This window comes from Aegilops tauschii, chromosome 4 (assembly GCF_002575655.3).
Source record: "Aegilops tauschii subsp. strangulata cultivar AL8/78 chromosome 4, Aet v6.0, whole genome shotgun sequence".
NCBI lineage: Eukaryota > Viridiplantae > Streptophyta > Magnoliopsida > Poales > Poaceae > Aegilops > Aegilops tauschii.
Genome location: NC_053038.3, coordinates 38,836,129 through 38,858,681, shown reverse-complemented (window position 1 = coordinate 38,858,681; position 22,553 = coordinate 38,836,129). Strand labels below are relative to the sequence as shown.

Here is a 22,553-nt window from a genome sequence, read left to right as displayed (position 1 = left end):
AGGAAGAGCAAAAGGATCAGCCGGACAAGCCTTGTTTAAATCCGTGTAATCCACACACATGCGCCAGGTGCCATTCTTCTTAAGTACCAGCGCCGGGTTAGCCAACCACTCAGGATGAAATACTTCAATGATGAACCCAGCCGCCAAGAGCCGGGCTACCTCCTCACCAATAGCTTTACGCCTTTCTTCATTGAAGCGGCGGAGAAACTGCTTGACCGGTTTAAACTTAGGATCAATGTTAAGAGTGTGCTCAGCGAGTTCCCTCGGTACACCTAGCATGTCAGAAGGCTTCCATGCAAAGATGTCCTGGTTCTCACGGATGAACTCGATGAGCATGCTTTCCTATTTCGGATCCAGATTAGCGCTGATGCTAAACTGCTTGGATGAATCATCGGGAACAAAATCCACCAACTTAGTCTCATCAGCCGATTTAAACTTCAATGCCGGATCATGCTCTGTAGTTGGCTTTTTCAAAGAATTCATATCCGCCGGATCAACATTGTCCTTATAAAACTTTAACTCCTCTGTTGCACAAACCGACTCTGCGTAAGCCGCATCACGTTCTTCACACTCCAAAGCTATCTTACGGCTCTCATGTACCATGATGGTCCCCATATGAATCGGCATCTTGAGCTGCAGATAAACATAACAGGGCCTTGCCATGAACTTAGCATAAGCTGACCATCCGAACAGGGCATGATAAGGGCTCTTGATTTTCACCACTTCAAAGGTCAATGTATCTGATCTAGAGTCACGATCATCTGCAAAAGCAACCTCTAGGGCTATCTTACCGATCAGATACGCCGACTTACCAGGCACCACACCATGGAAAATAGTGTTCGATGGTTTAAGATTCTTATCTGTCAACCCCATGCGACGGAAGGTTTCATAATAGAGAATGTTGATGCTACTCCCCCTGTCCATGAGTACCTTGGTGAACTTATACCCTCCAACCTGAGGCGCCACCACCAGTGCCAGGTGACCCGGATTTTCAACCCGGGGCAGGTGATCTTCCCGACTCCATACGATGGGCTGCTCAGACCAGCGCAAATAACGGGGAATTGCCGGTTCAACGGAGTTCACCGCTCTCTTATGAAGCTTCTGGTCGCGCTTGCATAGGCTAGTGGTGAGGACATGATACTGCCCACTATTCAACTGCTTCGGGTTGCTCTGATAACCCGTCTGTTGCTGTTGTTGACTCCCCTGATGATGCTGCTGATTATAACCACCTTGGTTGCCATGATTGCCTTGATTGCCTCGAAGTCCTGAGCCAGAACCGCCTCCACCGTAACCCGGCCCATGAGAACCGGGTCCTGAACCGCCACCTGGTCCATGACCATCTTGGAAAAGATTTGAGTTTTTGAACTCCCTCATGATAAAGCAATCCTTCCAAAGGTGCGTAGCTGGCCTTTCTCACGTCCCGTGTCTTGGGCAAGGCTGGTTTAATACGTGCTCAAGATTGATACCTGATCCTCCACTCCGGGGGGCGTTTCACCCTTATGACACTGACCATTGTTCTGAGTGTTGGTGTTAGCCACAAAATCCAAACTGTTATCCGCCTTGCGCTTACCGTTGTTTCCATGGCCTGCCGGGTTATGCTGTTGCCCTCTGGTGCTGCTGCTCTTCTTTCCCTTTCCCGGCTTTTCATCGTCAGACTCGGGGTCCTTGGTACTATCAGAGTCAGCGTACTTAGCCAAAGCCGCCATAAGTGTCCCCATGTCATTGCAGTGATGCTTGAGCTGCCCTAACTTCAGCTTCAGAGGTGTGAACCGGCAATTGCCTTCCAACGTTAAGATTGCGGAATCGGCGTTGATGCGGTCCGACGAATGCAGGATTGCGGATACCCGGCGCACCCAATGGGTTGTTGATTCACCTTCTTCTTGGACACATGCAGCTAAGTCCACAATTGACATGGGCTGCTTGCACGTGTCTTTGAAATTCTGGATAAACCGGGCCTTTAACTTGGCCCATGATCCAATAGAATTAGCTGGCAAACTTTTCAGTCAAGTACGAGCTGTTCCTTCCAACATCATGGTGAAGAATTTAGCACATGCAGCATCATCAACGTCCAGCATCTCCATCGCCATCTCATAGCTCTCAATCCATGATTCGGAAGGTAAGTCGGCCGTGTAATTGGGCACTTTACGAGGACCTTTGAAATCCTTGGGCAGCCGCGCATTACGTAGAGCCGAGGTGAGACACGGTACCCCCAAAGAACTGAAAGTAACACCTGGTTCCACCGAAGTTGTTGGACGAACCAGAGCAAGCTGACGGGCCGCATACTGCGCCACTAGCTCGGCTTCTCGACGCGCTCTACCTTGATCCACCACGTTCTGAGCATCAGCACCACCGCCCGCCGGGTTATGCCCTCGAGGCGGGTTACGTTCCGCGCACTGCTTGACACAGTCGGTTCATCAATGTGCCCACTGTAACTCCGGCTTGGGCGCGGGGGGGGGGGGGGGGGGTGGAATGAATCCTCTGACGGCTGTATGAATAAGCCTGCTGCTGAGTCAAGGCTGTCTGAAGGAGTTCTCTAGCCCATCGCGTCTCAATCGCTATTGGGGACTCGCCTTCGACTGGGAGAGCCGCCAATCGTGAAGCGGCGGCGACTATGTTATCCAAAGGGTTAGAGTAATGACCCGGAGGCGTTGATATGTGCTGTGACAGGACATTTTGACGAGGCGGATCCATCGTGCGCGGCTGAACCGGCGCCCCCGTTCCAGGTGCCTCCACCCGGTTTATCACTGGCTGGTTACTGGTCCCTGCTCCTGGCGTGTTAAAGAGATTCCTTGCCTCATAAACCGGAGGCAGGTGAGCCCGATACCTTCTCCTCATGACATCATTTGACGCGTTTTGATCCAACATAAGCCGGTAAGACTGTGCATCCAACTCGGCCCGCTCTGCAACCATCCTGGTGTCCTCAGCTGCCAGGTCTGCCTTGGCTTGAGCTATCCGATCCTTCACTTTCGCAACTTCCACATTATGCTCATCCTGGTTCGCCGGGTTAACTTCTGCCGCCAGCAGCGTTGCCAAAGCGTCAAATAAGTCGGACAAAACCTGAGCTGGCGGTCGCGCAGGGCCTCCTGCCCCGGCTGCTATTGCCACTGCTGACCCGGAGATCATCGCCGCTGCAGTCGAAGAGTGCTGCACTGGCTGTGTACCGGCCATGAAGATCGCAACCTGGCTCGGCGGATCGAAGGGGTCCGGAATACTGTCGCCATCGGAACAACCCCCAAGCCGGCCGTCTTGCAGTTGGTACAATGACTCGGTCTCTCCGGTAGATGACTTGTCATCAGAGTAAACGACGGTTTCACCACCAGATGCCGATCTAACCTCAAATTCCGCTCCGTGGATGACTCCCACGAAGGCACGCTTCATGGCAGGCTGAACCCGGGCGGATCTCGCATGCTGAGCCGTTTCGACGATGTCGGTGCAGATGTCCGGCTCAGGGCCCGGTTTGCCAATCTTGCCAATGAAGACATGAATACCGCCAAAGGGGACCCGGTACCTGTAATCAATTGAGCCGGCCTCGGAGCCCCAGCCTGCATCGTCGATGTAGAGCTTGCCACGACGACTCTTGGTCATCCGGCCCATAGCGTATCCCTTGAGCCCTTCGAAGCTGCCCTATAAGAACTTGAAACCATCATGCGATAGCCCCACAGTGGGCGCCAACTATCGTGGTTTTGTCACGGCAGATGTCCTAGTGTGAGGACTTAGTCGTGGAGCCATCACGGCGGGTTAGCTTAAAGGGGTTTAAAGCGGACAAAGGACACAAAGAGTTTATACTGGTTCGGCCCCTTGCAGTGAAGGTAAAGGCCTAATCCAGTTGATGTGGAATTGCTAGGGTTTCGATGACCAGGGAGCGAATACGCTTTGCCTGGCTCTCGATCTGTTGTTTCTTATCCCTAAACCGCCGCCGGGTCATCCCTTTATATACACAAGTTGACGCCCGGCGGTTTACGTAATCCCGGCCGGCTCATAAACGTGTCCGGCTCGGTTTCTTCCTTTTGCTATCTTACAACACAAGTTATACATAATACGACGGTTTATCTTTACGGGCCCTAATCCGTCTTTGGGCCTTAGGCCTTCTTGTTAGATCTCCCTGAAAAGCGCCATATTCCTCATCTTCATGGGCTTGAATATGAATAACTTATAATGACTATAACCCGGCCCCTCATGGCCGGCTTATGCTTAGTAGTTACATCCCCAACATTAACCATATAATTGCATCACCTTATCATCCTCAGTCTAGTGGTCAAGTTGAGCTTAGCAATAGAGAAATAAAACTAATTCTGCAAAAGGCTGTTAATAGGTCCAGGAATAATTGGTCTAAGAAATTAGATGACACACTTTGGGCTTATAGAACAGCTTATAAAATCCTATGGGTATGTCTCCTTATAAAATGGTTTATGGAAAGGCTTGTCATTTGCCTCTTGTGTTAGAACATAAAGCATACCGGGAAGTTAAGGAACTCAACTATGATTTCAAACTTGCTGGTGAAAAGAGGTTATTTGATATAAGCTCATTAGATGAATGGAGAACCCAAGCTTATGAAAATGCAAAGTTATTCAAAGAAAAAGTCGAAATATGGCATGACAAAAGGATCCAAAAGCGTGAGTTTAAAGTAGGAGAATATGTTTTTTTGTACAACTCTCGTTTTAGATTCTTTGCAGGAAAGCTCCTCTCAAAATGGGAAGGTTCCTATGTCATCGAGGAGGTTTACCGGTCTGGAGCCATCAAAATAAATAATTTCGAAGGCACTAACCCGAACGTTGTCAACGGGCAATGAATAAAGCATTATATTTCAGGTACGCCTATTAATGTTGAAAGCAATATTGTCCAAACTTTGACATCGGAATAACGCATAAAAGAGTTCTTCCGGAACACTCCAGAATCGTCAAAATAAGGAGGTACATGACACAGTAAGTAAACGGACTCCAAAAAATCCGCAAAAATATTTTCTGTTAGTTTTTGAATATTCTAGAATTTTAGAAATAAAGAGACTTCCAGGAAGTGTCCCCTGGTGGGCACAAGACACCAGGGCGCGCCAGGCATGCCTGGCGCGCCCAGGTGGGTTGTGCCCACCTGCGGCACCTTCTGGACTCTGTTTTTCTTCTGTATACTTGTCTTGCAAGATAAAAATTCTATATATATTTCCCGAACCTGTTAACCAACGTATCGCGAAGAAATCCTCTTTTCTCTTTTCTTGCTATTTCTGGTCAGATTTATCAAGCTAGGCATCATGTCTTCCTGCTCCTCCAACAACATGGAGGAAGATGCTTGGCTGATGAAGATCGAGACGAAGAGGGAGGAGCAAGATCGCTTCATCACCACCATCACCTTCTTCACCACCAAAGGAGAACTGAGTATCGGGTATGGGCACTCCCCTTGGCTTCCGCCAAGCTTGGGGGAGGTGCCCGGTATCGTATCATCCCACTATCTTTTTGCTTTTACTTATCTTAGTTCAATCTTTTGCTTAGATGAATAAAGTTTAGTTTGATCTTTTCTTCTTTGAGAGTCTTCTTAGTAATCTATCATTGTTATCGTGTGCAAGTTATATAATAAAGTAAGTTTGGGATTTTACTTTCTTTACTTTCACATTGCAAATAAGGAAAAGAAAAAGAGAAAGAAAGCAAACAAAAGAAAGGAAATAAATCAATAAGATCATATACTGATCCTATGGTAGGTGATAGCACCACATAAGGAAAAGTACAAGAAAGAAAATTTTATTAGAGATTAACAAACATAGCATTGGTCGATGATGCAACTCATGAAAGAATTAATAAGGGAAGGGAAGATTCACATATAAATATACTATCCTAGAAATCTTTTGTGATTGTGAGCCCTCATCAAAATATTATATGCCAAAATTGTTGACGTTGGACGAGGAAGACAACGTAATGGTTTATGTATGTTTATATTCACATAGAAGTAATATTGTCATAGATCCTTCAACATGTGATGCTTGCCCCTATCTTTGCTAGCCAAAAATTCCGCACTAAGTAGAGATACTACTTGTGCATCCAAAAACCCTTAAACCCAAATCTTTTTCAAGTGTCCACCATACCTACCTAGGGATTGAACAAGATCCCTCAAGTAAGTTGTGATCGGTGCAAAAAGGCAATAAAAATTGCTTCTAAATATGTGAGATCTTTTAGTGTAAGAGAAAATTGAGCGTTGCACGAACTTGGATTACAAAGAATAAAAGCGACAGACTGAATAATAAAGGTTTTCATCTCAAGGGGCAATGTAACGTGACGTTCTTTTGCACTAAGGGGTTGAGCATGCAAACAAATAAGCGCATGGCAACCTCTGCTTCCCTCTGCGAAGGGCCTATCTTTTACTTTTATGTATTTACTTTTATGCAAAGAGTCAAAGTTTTCCTTCCACTCCTTTTATTTTTCTCTTTTGGCAAGCATCATGTGGTGAGGAAAGATCTAGGCACATATGTCCAGTTGAATATAGATAGCATGAGTTATTATTGTTGACATCACCCTTGAGGTGAGTATGTTTGGAGGCGAAATTATAAGCCCCTATCTTTCTATGTGTCCGGTTGAAACATTTTGCTCATGTGTACGAGGTGAGTGTTAGCAATCATAAAAGACTATATGATGGTTAAGTATGTGGACTTGCCTAAAGGCTCCGACACGTGACCCTTCCTGAAAAGATGATGAATTGTAGTTGCAAAGTTGACCGAGAACATATTTTGTTGGTTCCTAATAGAGTTTTGCTTTATACTTCGATTGTGTGATGAACTATTACTTATTCATGGGAAGTGTATGATAGAAGTTCTATGATAAAATTATTATGTTTAATTTAACATGATGCTTCTATGTCCGTATTTTGTTTTTATCGACACCTCTCTCTCAAAGCTTGTGGACATATTTTTCGATTTTGGTTTTCGCTTGAGGACAAGCGAGGTCTAAGCTTGGGGGAGTTGATACGTCCATTTTGCATCATGTTTTCTTACTGTTATTTATAATGTATTCATCCATAATAATGCTTTTTGGAGTAATTCTAATGCCTTTTCTCTCATAATTTGGAAGGTACACACCAAGAGGGAGAATTCCGGCAGCTGGAAATCTGGACCTGAAAAAGCTATGTTAGGCCACCTATTCTGCACAACTCCAAATGAGTGAAACTTTACGGAGATTTTTAAGGATTATTTAAGAAATATTGGAGCAAATAACTACCGGAGGGGGGCCACCAGGTGGGCACAACCCACCTGGGCGCGCCAGGCCCCCCTGGCGCGCCCTGGTGGGTTGTGGCCTCCTCGGCCCACCTCCGGTGCCCATCTTCTGGTATATAAGTGATTTTAACCTAGAAAAAAAATAAGAAGAGGGCTTTCGGGACGGAGCGGCGCCGTCTCGAGGCGGAACTTGGGCAGGAGCACTTTTGCCCTCCGGCGGAGCGATTTTGCCGGGGGAACTTCCCTCCCGGAGGGGAAATTATCGTCATCATCATCACCAACAACTCTCCCATCTTGGGGAGGGCAATCTCCATCAACATCTTCACCAGCACCATCTCATCTCAAACCTTAGTTCATCTCTTGTATTCAATCTTGTTCACTACAAAAAAATACACTTCCGTGATGATACGTGTTTGTCACAGTAGGTCACGTTTTCTGTCATGCATGTACATCCATGACGATTTTATGACAGAATCAAGATAGTCATACATGTGCTGTCGTAGAAGTGTTCCATGACATTACCAAAATTATCATCACGGAAGTGTCCACTTCCATGACGATAAATCACGCGTCATAGAAGTGCTTTCGTCAAGGGTGACCGACACGTGGCATCCACCGTAACGGGTCGCCGTTAAGCTATCGGGTTCTGGTTTGGATCCGATAACCCATTAACAGCGTAGACCAATGGGGATTTTCCACGTGTAAAATTCTCATTGGCCGACAGATCCACGTGTCTTTGTGATACGTCCATTTGGCATCATGCTTTTATATAGATATTTATTGCATTATGGGCTGTTATTACATGTTATGTCACAATACTTATGCCTATTCTCTCTTATTTTACAAGGTTTACATGAAGAGGGAGAATGCCGGCAGCTGGAATTCTGGGCTGGAGAAGGAGCAAATATTAGAGACCTACTGCACAACTCCAAAAGTCCTGAAACTCCACGGAAGTTATTTTTGGAATTAATAAAAAATACTGAGCGAAGAAAGTACCAGAGGGGGGTCACCCACCATCCACGAGGGTGGGGGCGCGCCCCCTGCCTCGTGGGCCCCTGGCAGGCCTTCGGTGCCCATCTTCTGCTATATGAAGTATTTTACCCTGGAAAAAATCATAAGAAAGCTTTCGGGAAGAAACTCCGCCGCCACGAGGCGGAACCAATCTAGGGATCCGGCAGATCTTTTCTGCCGGGGAAACTTCCCTCCGGGAGGGGGAAATCATCGCCATCGTCATCACCAACGATCCTCTCATCGGGAGGGGGTCAATCTCCATCAACATCTTCACTAGCACCATCCTCTCTAAAACCCTAGTTCATCTCTTGTATCCAATCTTTGTCCCAAAGCCTCAGATTGGTACTTGTGGGTTGCTAGTAGTGTTGATTACTCCTTGTAGTTGATGCTAGTTGGTTTATTTGGTGGAAGATCATATGTTCAGATCCTTTATGCATATTAATACCCCTCTGATTATGAAAATAAATATGATTTGTGAGTAGTTACGTTTGTTCCTGATGACATGGGAGAAGTCTAGCTATAAGTAGTCATGTGAATTCGGTATTCGTTCGATATTTTGATGAGATGTATGTTGTCTCTCCTGTAGTGGTGCTATGTGAACGTTGACTACATGACACTTCACCATTGTTTGGACCTAGAGGAAGGCATTGGGAAGTAATAAGTAGATGATGGGTTGCTAGAGTGACAGAAGCTTAAACCCTAGTTTATGAGTTGCCTCGTAAGGGGCTGATTTGGATCCATATGTTTCATGCTATGGTTAGGTTTACCTTATAACTTCTTTTGTAGTTGCGGATGCTTGCAATAGGGGTTATTCCTAAGTGGGATGCTTGTCCAAGGAAGGACAACCCCCAAGCACCGGTCCACCCACATACCAAATTATCAAAGTAACGAACGCGAATCATATGAGCGTGATGAAAACTAGCTTGACGATAATTCCCATGTGTCCTCGGGAGCGTTTTCCTTCATATAAGAGTTTGTCCAGGCTTGTACTTTGCTACAAAAAGGATTGGGCCATCTTGCTGCACCTTATTTACTTTCATTACTTGTTACCCCTTACAAATTACCTTATCACAAAACTATCTGTTGCCGATAATTTTAGTGCTTGTAGAGAATACGTTACTGAAAACCGCTTATCATTTCCTTCTGCTCCTTGTTGGGTTCGACACTCTTGCTTATCGAAAGGACTATGATAGATCCCCTATACTTGTGGGTCATCAAGACTCTTTTCTGGCGCCGATGCCGGGGAGTGAAGTGCCTTTGGTAAGGAAAAATTTATATAGTGTGCTGAAATTTACTGTCACTTGTTACTATGGAACATAATCCTTTGAGGGGCTTGTTCGGGGTATCTTCACCCCGACCAGTAGAGCAAAGAGTTGCTCCTCAACCTACTGAACCTACTGAAAATGTTTACTTTGAAATTCCTTCGGGTATGATAGAGAAACTGCTAGCTAATCCTTTCACAGGTGATGGAACATTACATCCCGATTTGCACCTAATCTATGTGGATGAAGTTTGTGGATTATTTAAGCTTGCAGGTATGCCCGAGGATGTTATCAAGAAGAAGGTCTTCCCTTTATCTTTGAAGGGAGAGGCATTGACATGGTTTAGGCTATGTGATGATATGGGATCATGGAACTACAACCGATTGAAATTGGAATTTCATCAAAAGTTTTATCCTATGCATCTTGTTCATCGTGATCGTAATTATATATATAATTTTTGGCCTCGCGAAGGAGAAAGCATCGCTCAAGCTTGGGGGAGGCTTAAGTCAATGTTATATTCATGCCCCAATCATGAGCTCTCAAGAGAAATGATTATTCAAAAAATTTATGCTCGGCTTTCTCTCAATAATCGCTCCATGCTCGATACTTCTTGTACTGGCTCTTTTATGATGAAGACTATTGAATTAAAATGGGATTTATTGGAAAGAATTAAATGCAACTCTGAAGATTGGGATCTCGGCAAAGGTAAGGAGTCAGGTATAACACCAAAGTTTGATTGTGTTAAATCTTTTATGGATACCGATGTTTTCCGTAAATTTAGCACTAAATATGGACTTGACTCGGAGATAGTAGCTTCTTTCTGTGAATCCTTTGCTACTCATGTTGATCTCCCTAAGGATAAGTGGTTTAAATATAATCCTCCCGTTGAAGTAAAAGTAGTTGCACCTATTAAAGTTGAAGAAAAGGCTATCACTTATAATGATCCTGTTGTTCCTACTGCTTATGTTGAGAAACCACCTTTCCCTGTTAGATGAAAGGATCCTGCTAGAGCTTCAACTGTAGTCAACAAAAGTAATATTAGGACACACAAACCTCCTGAGCAAGTTAAAGTTGAAGTAAAAGTAGTTGCACCTATTAAAGTTGAAGAAAAGACTATCACTTATAATGATCCTGTCGTTCCTGCTGCTTATATTGAGAAACCACCTTTCCTTGTTAAAATAAAGGATCATGCTAAAGCTTCAACTGTGGTCAACAAAAGTAATATTAGGACACCCAAACCCCTTGAGCAAATTAAAGTTGAACCTATTATTGCTATGGTTAAGGATCTCTTGGCCGATAATATTGATGGGCGTGTTATTTACTTATGTAATGAAGCTGCTAGAATTGCTAGACCTGATATTAAAAATAAACATAGACCTATTGTAGGCATGCCTGTTATTTTTGTTAAAATATGAGATCATTGTTATCATGGCTTATGTGATATGGGTGCTAGTGCAAGTGCAATACCTCATTTCTTATATAAAGAAATTATGCGTGATATTGCACCTGCTGAGTTAGAGAAAATTGATGTTACAATTAAGCTTGCCAATAGAGACACTATTTTACCAGTTGGGATTGTTAGAGATGTTGAAGTCTTGTGTGGTAAAGTTAAATATCCTGCTGATTTTCTTGTTCTTGGTTCCCCACAAGATGACTTCTGTCCCATCATATTCGGTAGACCCTTCTTGAATACTGTTAATGCTAAAATAGACTGCGAAAAAGATGTTGTTACTATTGGTATGGGGGATATGTCTCATGAGTTTAACTTTGCTAAATTTCGTAGACAACCCCGTGATGCAGAATTGCCTAGTAAAGATGAAATTATTGGTCTTGCTTCTATTGCCGTGCCTCCTAACGATCCTTTAGAACAGTATCTGCTAGACCATGAAAATGATATGTTTATGAATGAAAGAAGGGAAATAGATGAAGTATTCTTTAAACAGGGGCCTATTTTGAAACACAACTTGCCTGTTGAAATCCTAGGGGATCCTCCTCCACCCAAGGGTGATCTTGTGTTTGAGCTTAAACCATTACCTGATACTCTTAAATATGCTTATCTTGATGAGAAAAAGATATATCATGTTATTATTAGTGCTAACCTTTCAGAGCATGAAGAAAAGAAATTATTGAAAACTCTGAAGAAGCACTGTGCTGCTATTGGATATACTCTTGATGATCTTAAGGGAATTAGTCCCACTCTATGCCAGCACAAAATAAAATTGGAGAAAGACGCTAAACCAGTTGTCGATCACCAACGACGGTTAAATCATAAGATGAAAGAAGTGGTAAGGAAAGAAATACTAAAGCTTCTGGAGGCAGGTATAATCTATCCCGTTGCTGATAGTCAGTGGGTAAGTCCTGTCCATTGTGTCCCTAAGAAGGGAGGTATTACCGTCATTCCTAACGATAAAGATGAATTGATCCCGCAAAGAATTGTCACAGGTTATAGGATGGTAATTGATTTCCGCAAACTAAATAAAGCTACTAAAAAGGATCATTACCCTTTACCTTTTATTGATCAAATGCTAGAAAGATTATCCAAACATACACATTTTTGCTTTCTATATGGTTATTCCGGTTTCTCTCAAATACCTTTGTCAAAAGAGGATCAAGAAAAGACCACTTTTACTTGCCCTTTCGGTACCTTTGCTTATAGACGTATGCCTTTTGTTTATGTAACACACCTGCTACCTTTCAAAGATGCATGATGGCTATATTCTCTTATTTTTGTGAAAAGATTGTTGAGGTTTTCATGGATGATTTCTCCGTTTATGGAACTTCTTTTGATGATTGCTTGAGCAACCTTGATCGAGTTTTGCAGACATGTGAAGAAACTAACCTTGTCTTGAATTGGGAGAAGTGCCACTTTATGGTTAATGAAGGTATTGTATTGGGGCATAAAATTTCCAAAAGAGGTATTGAAGTTGACAAAGCTAAAGTTGATGCTATTGAAAAGATGCCGTGTCCTTAGGACATTAAAGGTATAAGAAGCTTCCTTGGTCATGCTGATTTTTATAGGAGGTTCATTAAGGACTTCTCTAAAATCTCCAGGCCCCTGACTAATCTCTTACAAAAAGATATTTCTTTTGTCTTCGATGATGATTGTGTAGGAGCATTTGAAATACTTAAGAAAGCATTGATTTCTGCACCTATTGTTCAGCCACCTGATTGGAATTTACCCTTTGAATTATGTGTGATGCTAGCGATTATGCTGTAGGTGTTGTTCTAGGACAAAGAGTTGATAAGAAATTAAATGTTATCCAATATGCTAGTAAAACTCTAGACAATGCCCAGAGAAATTATGCTACTACGGAAAAAGAATTTTTAGCAGTTGTATTTGCTTGTGACAAGTTCAGACCTTATATTGTTGATTCTAAAGTAACTGTTCACACTGATCATGCTGTTATTAAATACCTTATGGAAAAGAAAGATGCTAAACCTAGACTTATTAGATGGGTTCTCTTGCTACAAGAATTTGATTTGCATATTATTGATAGAAAGGGAGCTGAGAACCCCGTTGCAGACAACTTGTCAAGGTTAGAGAATGTTCTTGATGACCCACTACCTATTGATGATAGCTTTCCTGATGAACAATTAGCTGTCATAAATGCTTCTCGTACTGCTCCATGGTATGCTGATTATGCTAATTACATTGTTGCTAAATTTATACCACCTAGTTTCACATACCATCAAAAGAAAAAGTTTTTCTATGATTTAAGACATTACTTCTGGGAAGACCCGCACCTTTATAAAGAAGGAGTAGATGGTGTCATTAGACATTGTGTACCTGAGCATGAACAGGAACAGATCCTACGCAAGTGTCACTCCGAGGCTTATGGAGGACACCACGCTGGAGATAGAACTGCACACAAGGTATTGCAGTCCGGTTTTTATTGGCCTACTCTCTTCAAAGATGCCCATAAGTTTGTTTTGTCTTGCGATGAATGTCAAAGAATTGGTAATATTAGTAGACGTCAAGAAATGCCTATGCATTATTCACTCGTTATTGAACCATTTGATGTTTGGGGCATTGATTATATGGGACCGTTTCCTTCCTCTAATGGCTGTACACATATTTTAGTTGTTGCTGATTACGTTACTAAGTGGGTAGAAGCTATTCCAACTAGTAGTGCTAATCATAACACCTCTATTAAGATGCTTAAAGAAGTTATTTTTCCAATGTTTGGAGTCCCTAGATATTTAATGACTGATGGTGGTTCACATTTTATTCATGGTGCTTTTCATAAAATGCTTGCTAAGTATGATGTTAATCAAAGAATTGCATCCCCATATCACCCACAGTCTAGTGGTCAAGTAGAATTGAGTAATAAAGAGCTCAGATTAATTTTGCAAAAGACTATTAATAGATCTAGAAAGAATTGGTCCAAGAAACTTGATGATGCATTATGGGCCTATAGAACTGCATATAAAAATCCTATGGGTATGTCTCCGTATAAAATGGTTTATGGAAAAGCATGTCACTTACCTCTCGAACTAGAACATAAGGCATATTGGGCCATTAAAGAGCTCAATTATGATTTCAAGCTTGCCGGTGAGAAGAGTGTATTTGACATTAGCTCACTTGACGAATGGAGAACTCAAGCCTATGAGAATGCCAAACTATTTAAAGAAAAAGTTAAAAGATGGCATGACAAAAGGATACAAAAGCGTGAGTTTAATGTAGGTGATTATGTGTTGCTATTCAACTCTCGTTTAAGGTTTTTTGCAGGAAAACTTCTCTCTAAATGGGAAGGTCCTTACGTTATCGAGGAGGTCTATCGTTCCAGTGCCATAAAAATCAACAACTTCGAAGGCACAAATCCGAAGGTGGTGAACGGTCAAAGAATCAAACATTATATCTCAGGTAATCCTATAAATGTTGAAACTAATGTTATTGAAACCGTAACCCCGGAGGAATACATAAGGGACACTTTCCAGAATGTTTCAGACTCCGAAAAGGAATAGGTATGTGGTACGGTAAGTAAACCGACTCCAAAACAATTCTAATGGCAAATTTTCTCCGTTTTGGAATATTTAAGAAAATAGGAAAAATAAGAGGTAGTCCGGCAAGGACACAAGACTAAATGTAGCGACCCGACCTCAGACGGTCAAGTCTCTGTGTATCTGTGCCATCCCTGGATCAGTATGCTGGCACACACAGTACATCAATGTATATATCAAAGTGCAATCACATGTATAAATAACGTAAAACTGATATATACCTCATAAGTCTCAGCGGAAACAAACAATCGGGTGTGGAGTCCCATCAACGCCATCGGCAGGTTGAGTGTAGACCGTACCCCAATCAATGAAACTCACTCGTCGTAGAAATAATCCTGCAACATGATACGTTGCAGCTGTGTAGGTCAGTACATTGAATGTACAGGCAAGATCACTGTAAAAAAACAGATGATAAACTATACTATATGCAATATGGCTTTGTGGCTCTGTATCTGAGTTTTGTTTGCGTAAAAGCTGGTTTTATTTTCCTATAACAAAGGAACATCAGGAGTCTGTACTACGGAGTTTTCTATCATGACATGGTTCCGCCAACCGATGTCTCATAGCCCAAAATCATCATAACTTGCCCACAATTAAGTTATCTGTCCGGTGTTGAGAGTTCCGAGATAGATCCAAGTCCAGAGGCTCAAATTGTCCGTAACCGGGGACACGGCTAATCGATTAGGTTTTAACCGTCTGCAGAGGTTTGTACACTTTACCCGCAAGATTCGACCCCTCTTTTACGTTCTCGCACTTCAGGGTGTTTGAGAACAAGATGACCGAAACATGGTCTCCCGAAGAGTTCCCCTGACCACTGTCCGGTGCTCATCCAATCCTACCGTAGTTCTACATCTGCTAGCACCGTCCCAGCCAGACAACTAAGGTCAACCAAGCCAGAGCCCATAGTGACTTGCGGTTGCACAGGTAAGCTTCCGGGCATGAAGTATTCTTCCGTCTCTTTGAGTCTGGGTGAAGCTTTCCGCAAGATGTCATGGCACTTCTCCATGCATCCCGGCCATCCACTGGTTTCTCCAGGGTGCCCATCAACCGTCCTTCACCCAGTAGTGTGTATTGAATTCTTGTCTCGAGTCTTGAAGTCTTGAGGCCTTGAAGATGCAGTCCTTGCAGATGCCATCATGGAGTTGTCGTCATTGACATAGAGTCCTCCTTCTTCAGACCACTCTAGTGCACTCATACCAAACCCCGTCTACTATAGCGTAGCATTAAAATAAATAACGTCTCGGGCTTGGTAACAGGGTGATGGGTTCCTACCTCATGCATACTACTCAACTACAAGAATTCAATATCACTACTGGAGGGTGGTTGCAAAGATGCCACTAAATGCAATAAAAACATAGGTATGAAAGCATGGTCAAAGTGAACTTGCCTGGTAATATTTGATGAAGATAATAACGCTCTCACTTGGTAGAACTATTCGTCACTCCGTTGAAAATCTATATAGTCAAACATAGCATTCATATAAGGCAACATACTAGCAAGCAATTCTAACACTCATAATAAAACCAACAAATAAAATGCAAATCAACAAGGGACACCAAATAAAAACAAAGGAAAACTACACAACAAAACTACTAAAGAAAATTCTAAGACATAACACAAAACAATTTTGTCCTAAGTAAAAACTTAACAACAATTAAAACACTAAACTAATAAATAAACAGAAAATACAAAGTAAAACAACTAAGTTAACAGAAGGTATTTTTCATAAAATTTTATTTGCAAAAAGAAACAAATAAAAAGCTTTTATGAAACACTAACTAGGACCTAAACAAGTTTTCCTACAAAACTAAGTAAAATAAATTTTTAAAACAAAAAAAAAATTCTTTTGTTGACTAACAGAAACTAAACTAAATTTTTCAAGAGTGACAAAAAGAAATAATTTAAAACTAATAAAAGCAATAAAGAAAAGACTTAAAACAAAACTATAACTAAAACAGTATTGTTTTGATAAAAACCTAATTTTAAAATAAACTAAAAATAAAATACTCAACACTACTGGATAGTTAAAGGTCCTAGTGACCAGGAGCAAAAAGAATCAATCAAAAATATTTTATAAAACTCAAGATACGGCCAAATTAGTGATTTGAACAAATTTCATCAAACTCAAGTTTAAACTACTCAAATTTGAAACCTAATGGCACAAACAGAAACTTCAACAAATTTGTGACAAAATGCAAAAAGAATCACTCAATTTGGATCTAAAACATAAAAGTTATTAACAATCTAAGACAGAAACTATTTCTGTTTTTAAAACAGAAACTAAAAAAAAACAAATCGGACAAATGCTACGCGTCGGGCTGCTACTGGGCTAGAGGATGTGCGATCCGACGCTAAACTGCGGTCGGCCGATTCCTAAGTAAAACACGTACGGGCGATCAAATAAACTAAACCGATCGGCCGGTTAGATCTAAACCGAAGAAAAACCGCGACTAAAACCCGATCTAACAAAATAAACCTAACTGTTCGCGGGATCTAATCTACACCGTTAGATTAAGATCGGACAGGGAGGAGAGAAGGAGAGCTCACAGCGGGCGGCGGTGGAACTCCGGCGATGGCGGTGGTGGCTGTGGTCGACGATGGCGATGCTCCCATGGTCATCGGCGTCGGGGAAGAGCACCAGCCGACGAGGCGCTCGATGGCGAGCTCGGCGGTGGTCGGTAGTGGCCTTGGAGACGACGGAGTCGAACGGCGGTGAGGTCGAGGCGGAGATGACGTCGGGTGGTCGACGTTGGTGGTGCTCCTGTGGGTTTCGGGCGAGGGCGAGGGCACGGGGAGGTGCGGGCGAGCGAGGGGGGTTTGGTGGTGGGTTCGGACGACGATGAGGTGGTCGTAGTGGAGAGCTAGCAGCAGCAATGGCGGGCGGCGGAGCTCTGGCTCCGGCGAGAAATGGCAGCGAGCAGAGAGGGGTTCGGGGTCGGGAAGGGGCGAAACGGGGTGAGGGGAGGGGTATATATAAGGGGGGAGTCGACTTGGAGGAGGGGGCGGATCAAGGAGAAGATCCCGAAGAATCCGGGATACGGCGGCGGCTGCGCGAGCTCGGGTGCGGCCGTGGCTTGGCGTGAGGAGGAAGAAGATGGCGGGCCCCGCTGTCAGTGACAGAGGTGAGTGAGGAGAGGAGCGGGCGTCCGGACCGAAGGGGATTCGGTGCGGGCGAGGCTGGGCAGGCCGGCTAGCCGGTTTGGTGGGCTGCGGGGCAGGCCGCCTGGCTGCTAGCTGGGCCTGGTCGGCCTGGCTGGCGCAAGGAGTTTTTTTTGTTTTTAACAGACAAACAAAAGTAAAAAGAACCAAAATAATAAAAACTATATATAGGCATAATATATATAAAAATGTTCAGAAAAACATTTCCTAAAACATGAACTATTTGTATAGTTCAAATAAAATCCACAAAAAATCAAATAATGCAAACAATGCTACTGTTGCATTAAAATCTAACAAAAAACATTTTTAAATACCAAAATTATTTTCTCCTAATTTTCCATTGAAGGGAATCATTTTACCCTTATTTCCATTTATTTATTTTTAGGAGAAAAATAATTTGAATAAAATCCAAATAATTCCAAATTTGAAAGGGAGTTTCAAAAATACTTTCAAATGACTTTCAATTTGATTCTTTTTAACTCCCAACTCATATTTCATATAATTGAAGAAGTCATTTTATCTTCTCTCCTGAAAATCATTGAGTTGCATAAAGTTTTGAATTTGAAATATTTTTCAGATGGAATTCAAATCTTTTCAAAACCCTTTTCATTTATTCATATGGAAGAAGTCATATCATCTTCACTCTAGGGTTTTGTGATAAAAATGGATTTGAATCCATGGAGATCAAAAATGCAAAGATGAAAGTTTTAGGAAAGTCCTTTTATTCCCTCTCATTCAGCTTTGAAAAAGTTTCAAATTCCACCCAATTTCACCAAATCAGTCACACAACAATCATAAATATTTATTTAATACAACATTCCAAAATTTAGAATTTTGGGATGTTACAAACCTACCACACTTAAAATGAATCTCGTCCTCGAGATTCGAAGAGGCTAGCAAGAATGGTTAGGGTTTGGGGGTCTTCTAGCAATTCCATTGATCGAAATGGTCTAATGTGCTACCACACTTAAAAGTTGGGTTACGATTCCGACAAAATTCATGTACTCCATACTTTGGGTTGATGGTGTCGGTCTTCTCATATTCTCCGGAATAACTCTTTCACTGGTGCTCTTCCGGTCGGGGCATAACCTATTCCTCGAACACATGTCCTTTCATCTTGGTGAGGTTCTTGCGAGACTGTCTTCTTACCTGACGGGTCTGTCGCCAATACTAAACAACTATCAAGATCTCATGGTGTTCAACAATTTATGGTTTCTCCTGCAGGAAAATGGTCGGGGTTGAGTCTCACCGTATAACCTACGATTGGCAACGGTTGCCTGTACATGGATCAATCATCCTACCATTCTAAGGTTTAAACAAAGTTTTGACATCGTCATCTCTCTACTATGGTTAAGTCACTCAGATTTACCATTCCGAATAGCAAGAGCGAATGACCAGAGTAAGTCGGTATGGTGATCAATCCATTCCGCACCCGAATCATTTCCTTGTATAAGGTTTAGAGAATCTCGCATTTCTAACACTCGGGCATTCTTACAAGCATTGCAGAATTTCTCTTGTCGACGAACTTAGTTCGGATAAATCCATTATTTCTGCAAGCTAAACAAGACATCTAACGTTTCTTCACAACTCTCGGGTTATAGTATCCTCCTAAGAAACGTCTGCTGATCAAATAACAGCTTCTTCCAAATTTCTTCTTTTAACAAGGTATTGCTTGATCCTTATTAACTCCTGGGCCTGTGGGTTGTGGGCCCACTTCAATAGATGCACAACTTTAACTCATCCTTTTGAGTTATATTGTTCCATATTCCAACATTACACCTCCATTTAATTCCGATAATACTTCATTCCTTCATACTCTTGGTGCTATCAATGTATCAGAATAAAACTCATACTCCTATTGTCCAGACTCCACTCTGCGGAATACATTTACTTTCCATTTGTGAGTGTCCTCATAGGGTACTAACCCTTGAAATGCACAAATTCTTCCATGGACCATATTTTTCTCATATCCTCGAAAATGGTCAAAGCTCTTTCTTCATGGAGTAACAACTCATATAATTCAACATATGAAATCATAACACATTAACTTTATTGATTCATGAATCCATTACAAACTCTGAGACTTCCATTACATAATCCAACTCATCGAACTCATGAAAATAAAATTACTTTCTACTACACTTACTACCAATATCAAAATTCCAACTACTCAGCTCCAGCTTTCATCTTGTCGGGACATTTAGTAGCATAATTTCCTGCTTCCTTGCAATGAAAACAAATAACTTTTGATAAGTCTTTGGGCTTCTTGGAGATGGCGTCTACTCTTTGGGTTCTTGGCTTCTTCTCTGGACATTTACCAGCGTAATGATCTAAATCCTTGCACCTGTAACAACTGATATTACTCAGGTCCTTCTCTACAGAAATTGGGTTGTTCTGGGGATGCCTTCGTTTCCTCTTCCTGGATTTCTCCGTAATGATCAGAGATTCTATTTCCCGAGGGTCAAACTTCACTTCTGCTGTCGGGAAGTCTCCGAGATACTCTTCTCTTTCCTTCGTGCAATACTGGGAATAATGTCCTTCTTCTCCACATGAATAGCAATGACTTCCTCCATCATGGATTCTTCCAAACATTTCCTAAGGGCTTCTTTCTGCTGCTTGGTAATTTCCTGTACCTTGGGGTAAATTTGGCACTGAGCCGGGAAATGAGTAACTCCTTCACACATGAAACAAGTAACCTGCCCAGTCGGGCATTCTTCAGCTGGGTGATTCTCCTCACAATGAGGGCATCCATCCTTGTGTTCCTCCTGGGTGTGTCCTATTTCTCTGCAAATCTTGCATGGACAAGGTTTCTTCTTCGGGTTATCATGGTGCTTCCGGATAAGACAAGATCTTGTTAGAGTCTTCTTGAATTATTGCAAGTCTTTGCTCTATTCCATCCTTGTATGGCTTGATGCATCTGCCACCATGTTGCAACACTTCCTTCAAAGTACTGAAGAGCGTGAGATACTTCATTCTTCCTTGAAACCAAATTGCTCCCAAAGTGATTCTCCATGTTCTGAGTCCATAGCTCTACGTCCAACTAAGTCGTTGGTCCAGAGAACACAAGCCCATCTTCATTCATCTATTGGTTCCAAGGGTTTTGGGGTGAGATATGGAGAGGTGGGGAGGGATACACACAATACAAACAATAGTTTTGAAGAAACCGGTTTTATTTTTGTGGCTGTCGGAAAAACATCAAACAAATGACAGCTCACAAATCGTCGCATCTAACGTAAGTATATAACAGGAGTTTGGTCTTCTAAAGGTCAAATAAATCTTTAGTCTTCAAATTCTTCTAGTCTTCGGAGTCTTCAAATGATGAAATCCTCTTTACTCTGAAGTGGTTATCAGTTGTCCGATATCTAGTCCTTCATGGAGTGGCTTCAGTTGATCCTCCGAGTGGTCAAAAGGGGATATGGTATGTTCTAACTATTTGAGGTAAGAGGGACTATTTGATAAAATCAGAAAAGATGAGAAGTAGGGGTCTTTTTAATAGTAAAATTTTAGAGATTTCCTGTCCTAGTGGCTTTCCAATTTCTAGGGTCACGTCCTACAGTCAACATGTGCTCTGATACCATATCTGTAGCGACCCGACCTCAGACGGTCAAGTCTCTGTGTATCTGTGCCATCCCTGGATCAGTATGCTGGCACACACAGTACATCAATGTATATATCAAAGTGCAATCACATGTATAAATAACGTAAAACTGATATATACCTCATAAGTCTCAGCGGAAACAAACAATCGGGTGTGGAGTCCCATTAACGCCATCGGCAGGTTGAGTGTAGACCGTACCCCAATCAATGAAACTCACTCGTCGTAGAAATTATCCTGCAACATGATACGTTGCAGCCGTGTAGGTCAGTACATTGAATGTACCGGCGAGATCACTGTAATAAAAACAGATGATAAACTATACTATATGCAATATGGCTTTGTGGCTCTGTATCTGAGTTTTGTTTGCGTAAAAGCTGGTTTTATTTTCCTATAACAAAGGAACATCAGGAGTCTATACTACGGAGTTTTCTATCATGACATGGTTCCGCCAACCGATGTCTCATAGCCCAAAATCATCATAACTTGCCCACAATTAAGTTATCAGTCCAGTGTTGAGACTGCCGAGATAGATCCAAGTCCAGAGGCTCAAATTGTCCCTAACCGGGAACACGGCTAATCGATTAGGTTTTAACCCTCTGCAGAGGTTTGTACACTTTACCCGCAAGATTCGACCCCTCTTTTACGTTCTCGCACTTCAGGGTGTTTGAGAACAAGATGACCGAAACATGGTCTCCCGAAGAGTTCCACTGACCACTGTCCGGTGCTCATCCAATCCTACCGTAGTTCTACATCTGCTAGCACCGTCCCAGCCAGTGTCACAACTAAGGTCAACCAAGCCAGAGCCCATAGTGACTTGCGGTTGCACAGGTAAGCTTCCGGGCATGAAGTATTCTTCCGTCTCTTTGAGTCTGGGTGAAGCTTTCCGCAAGATGTCATGGCACTTCTCCATGCATCCCGGCCATCCACTGGTTTCTCCAGGGTGCCCGTCAACCGTCCTTCACCCAGTAGTGTGTATTGAATTCTTGTCTCGAGTCTTGAAGTCTTGAGGCCTTGAAGATGCAGTCCTTGCAGATGCCATCATGGAGTTGTCGTCATTGACATAGAGTCCTCCTTCTTCACACCACTCTCGTGCACTCATACCAAACCCCGTCTACTATAGCGTAGCATTAAAATAAATAACGTCCCGGGCTTGGTAACAGGGTGATGGGTTCCTACCTCATGCATACTACTCAACTACAAGAATTCAATATCACTACTGGAGGGTGGTTGCAAAGATGCCACTAAATGCAATAAAAACATAGGTATGAAAGCATGGTCAAAGTGAACTTGCCTGGTAATATTTGATGAAGATAATAACGCTCTCACTTGGTAG

At 42.5% G+C, this 22,553-nt stretch overlaps 1 pseudogene; it reads left to right on the top strand.

Annotated features, from left to right (window-relative positions):
- LOC141021638 (uncharacterized) overlaps positions 1-22,553 on the top strand; it is a 117,915-nt pseudogene that overhangs the window by 10,117 nt on the left and 85,245 nt on the right.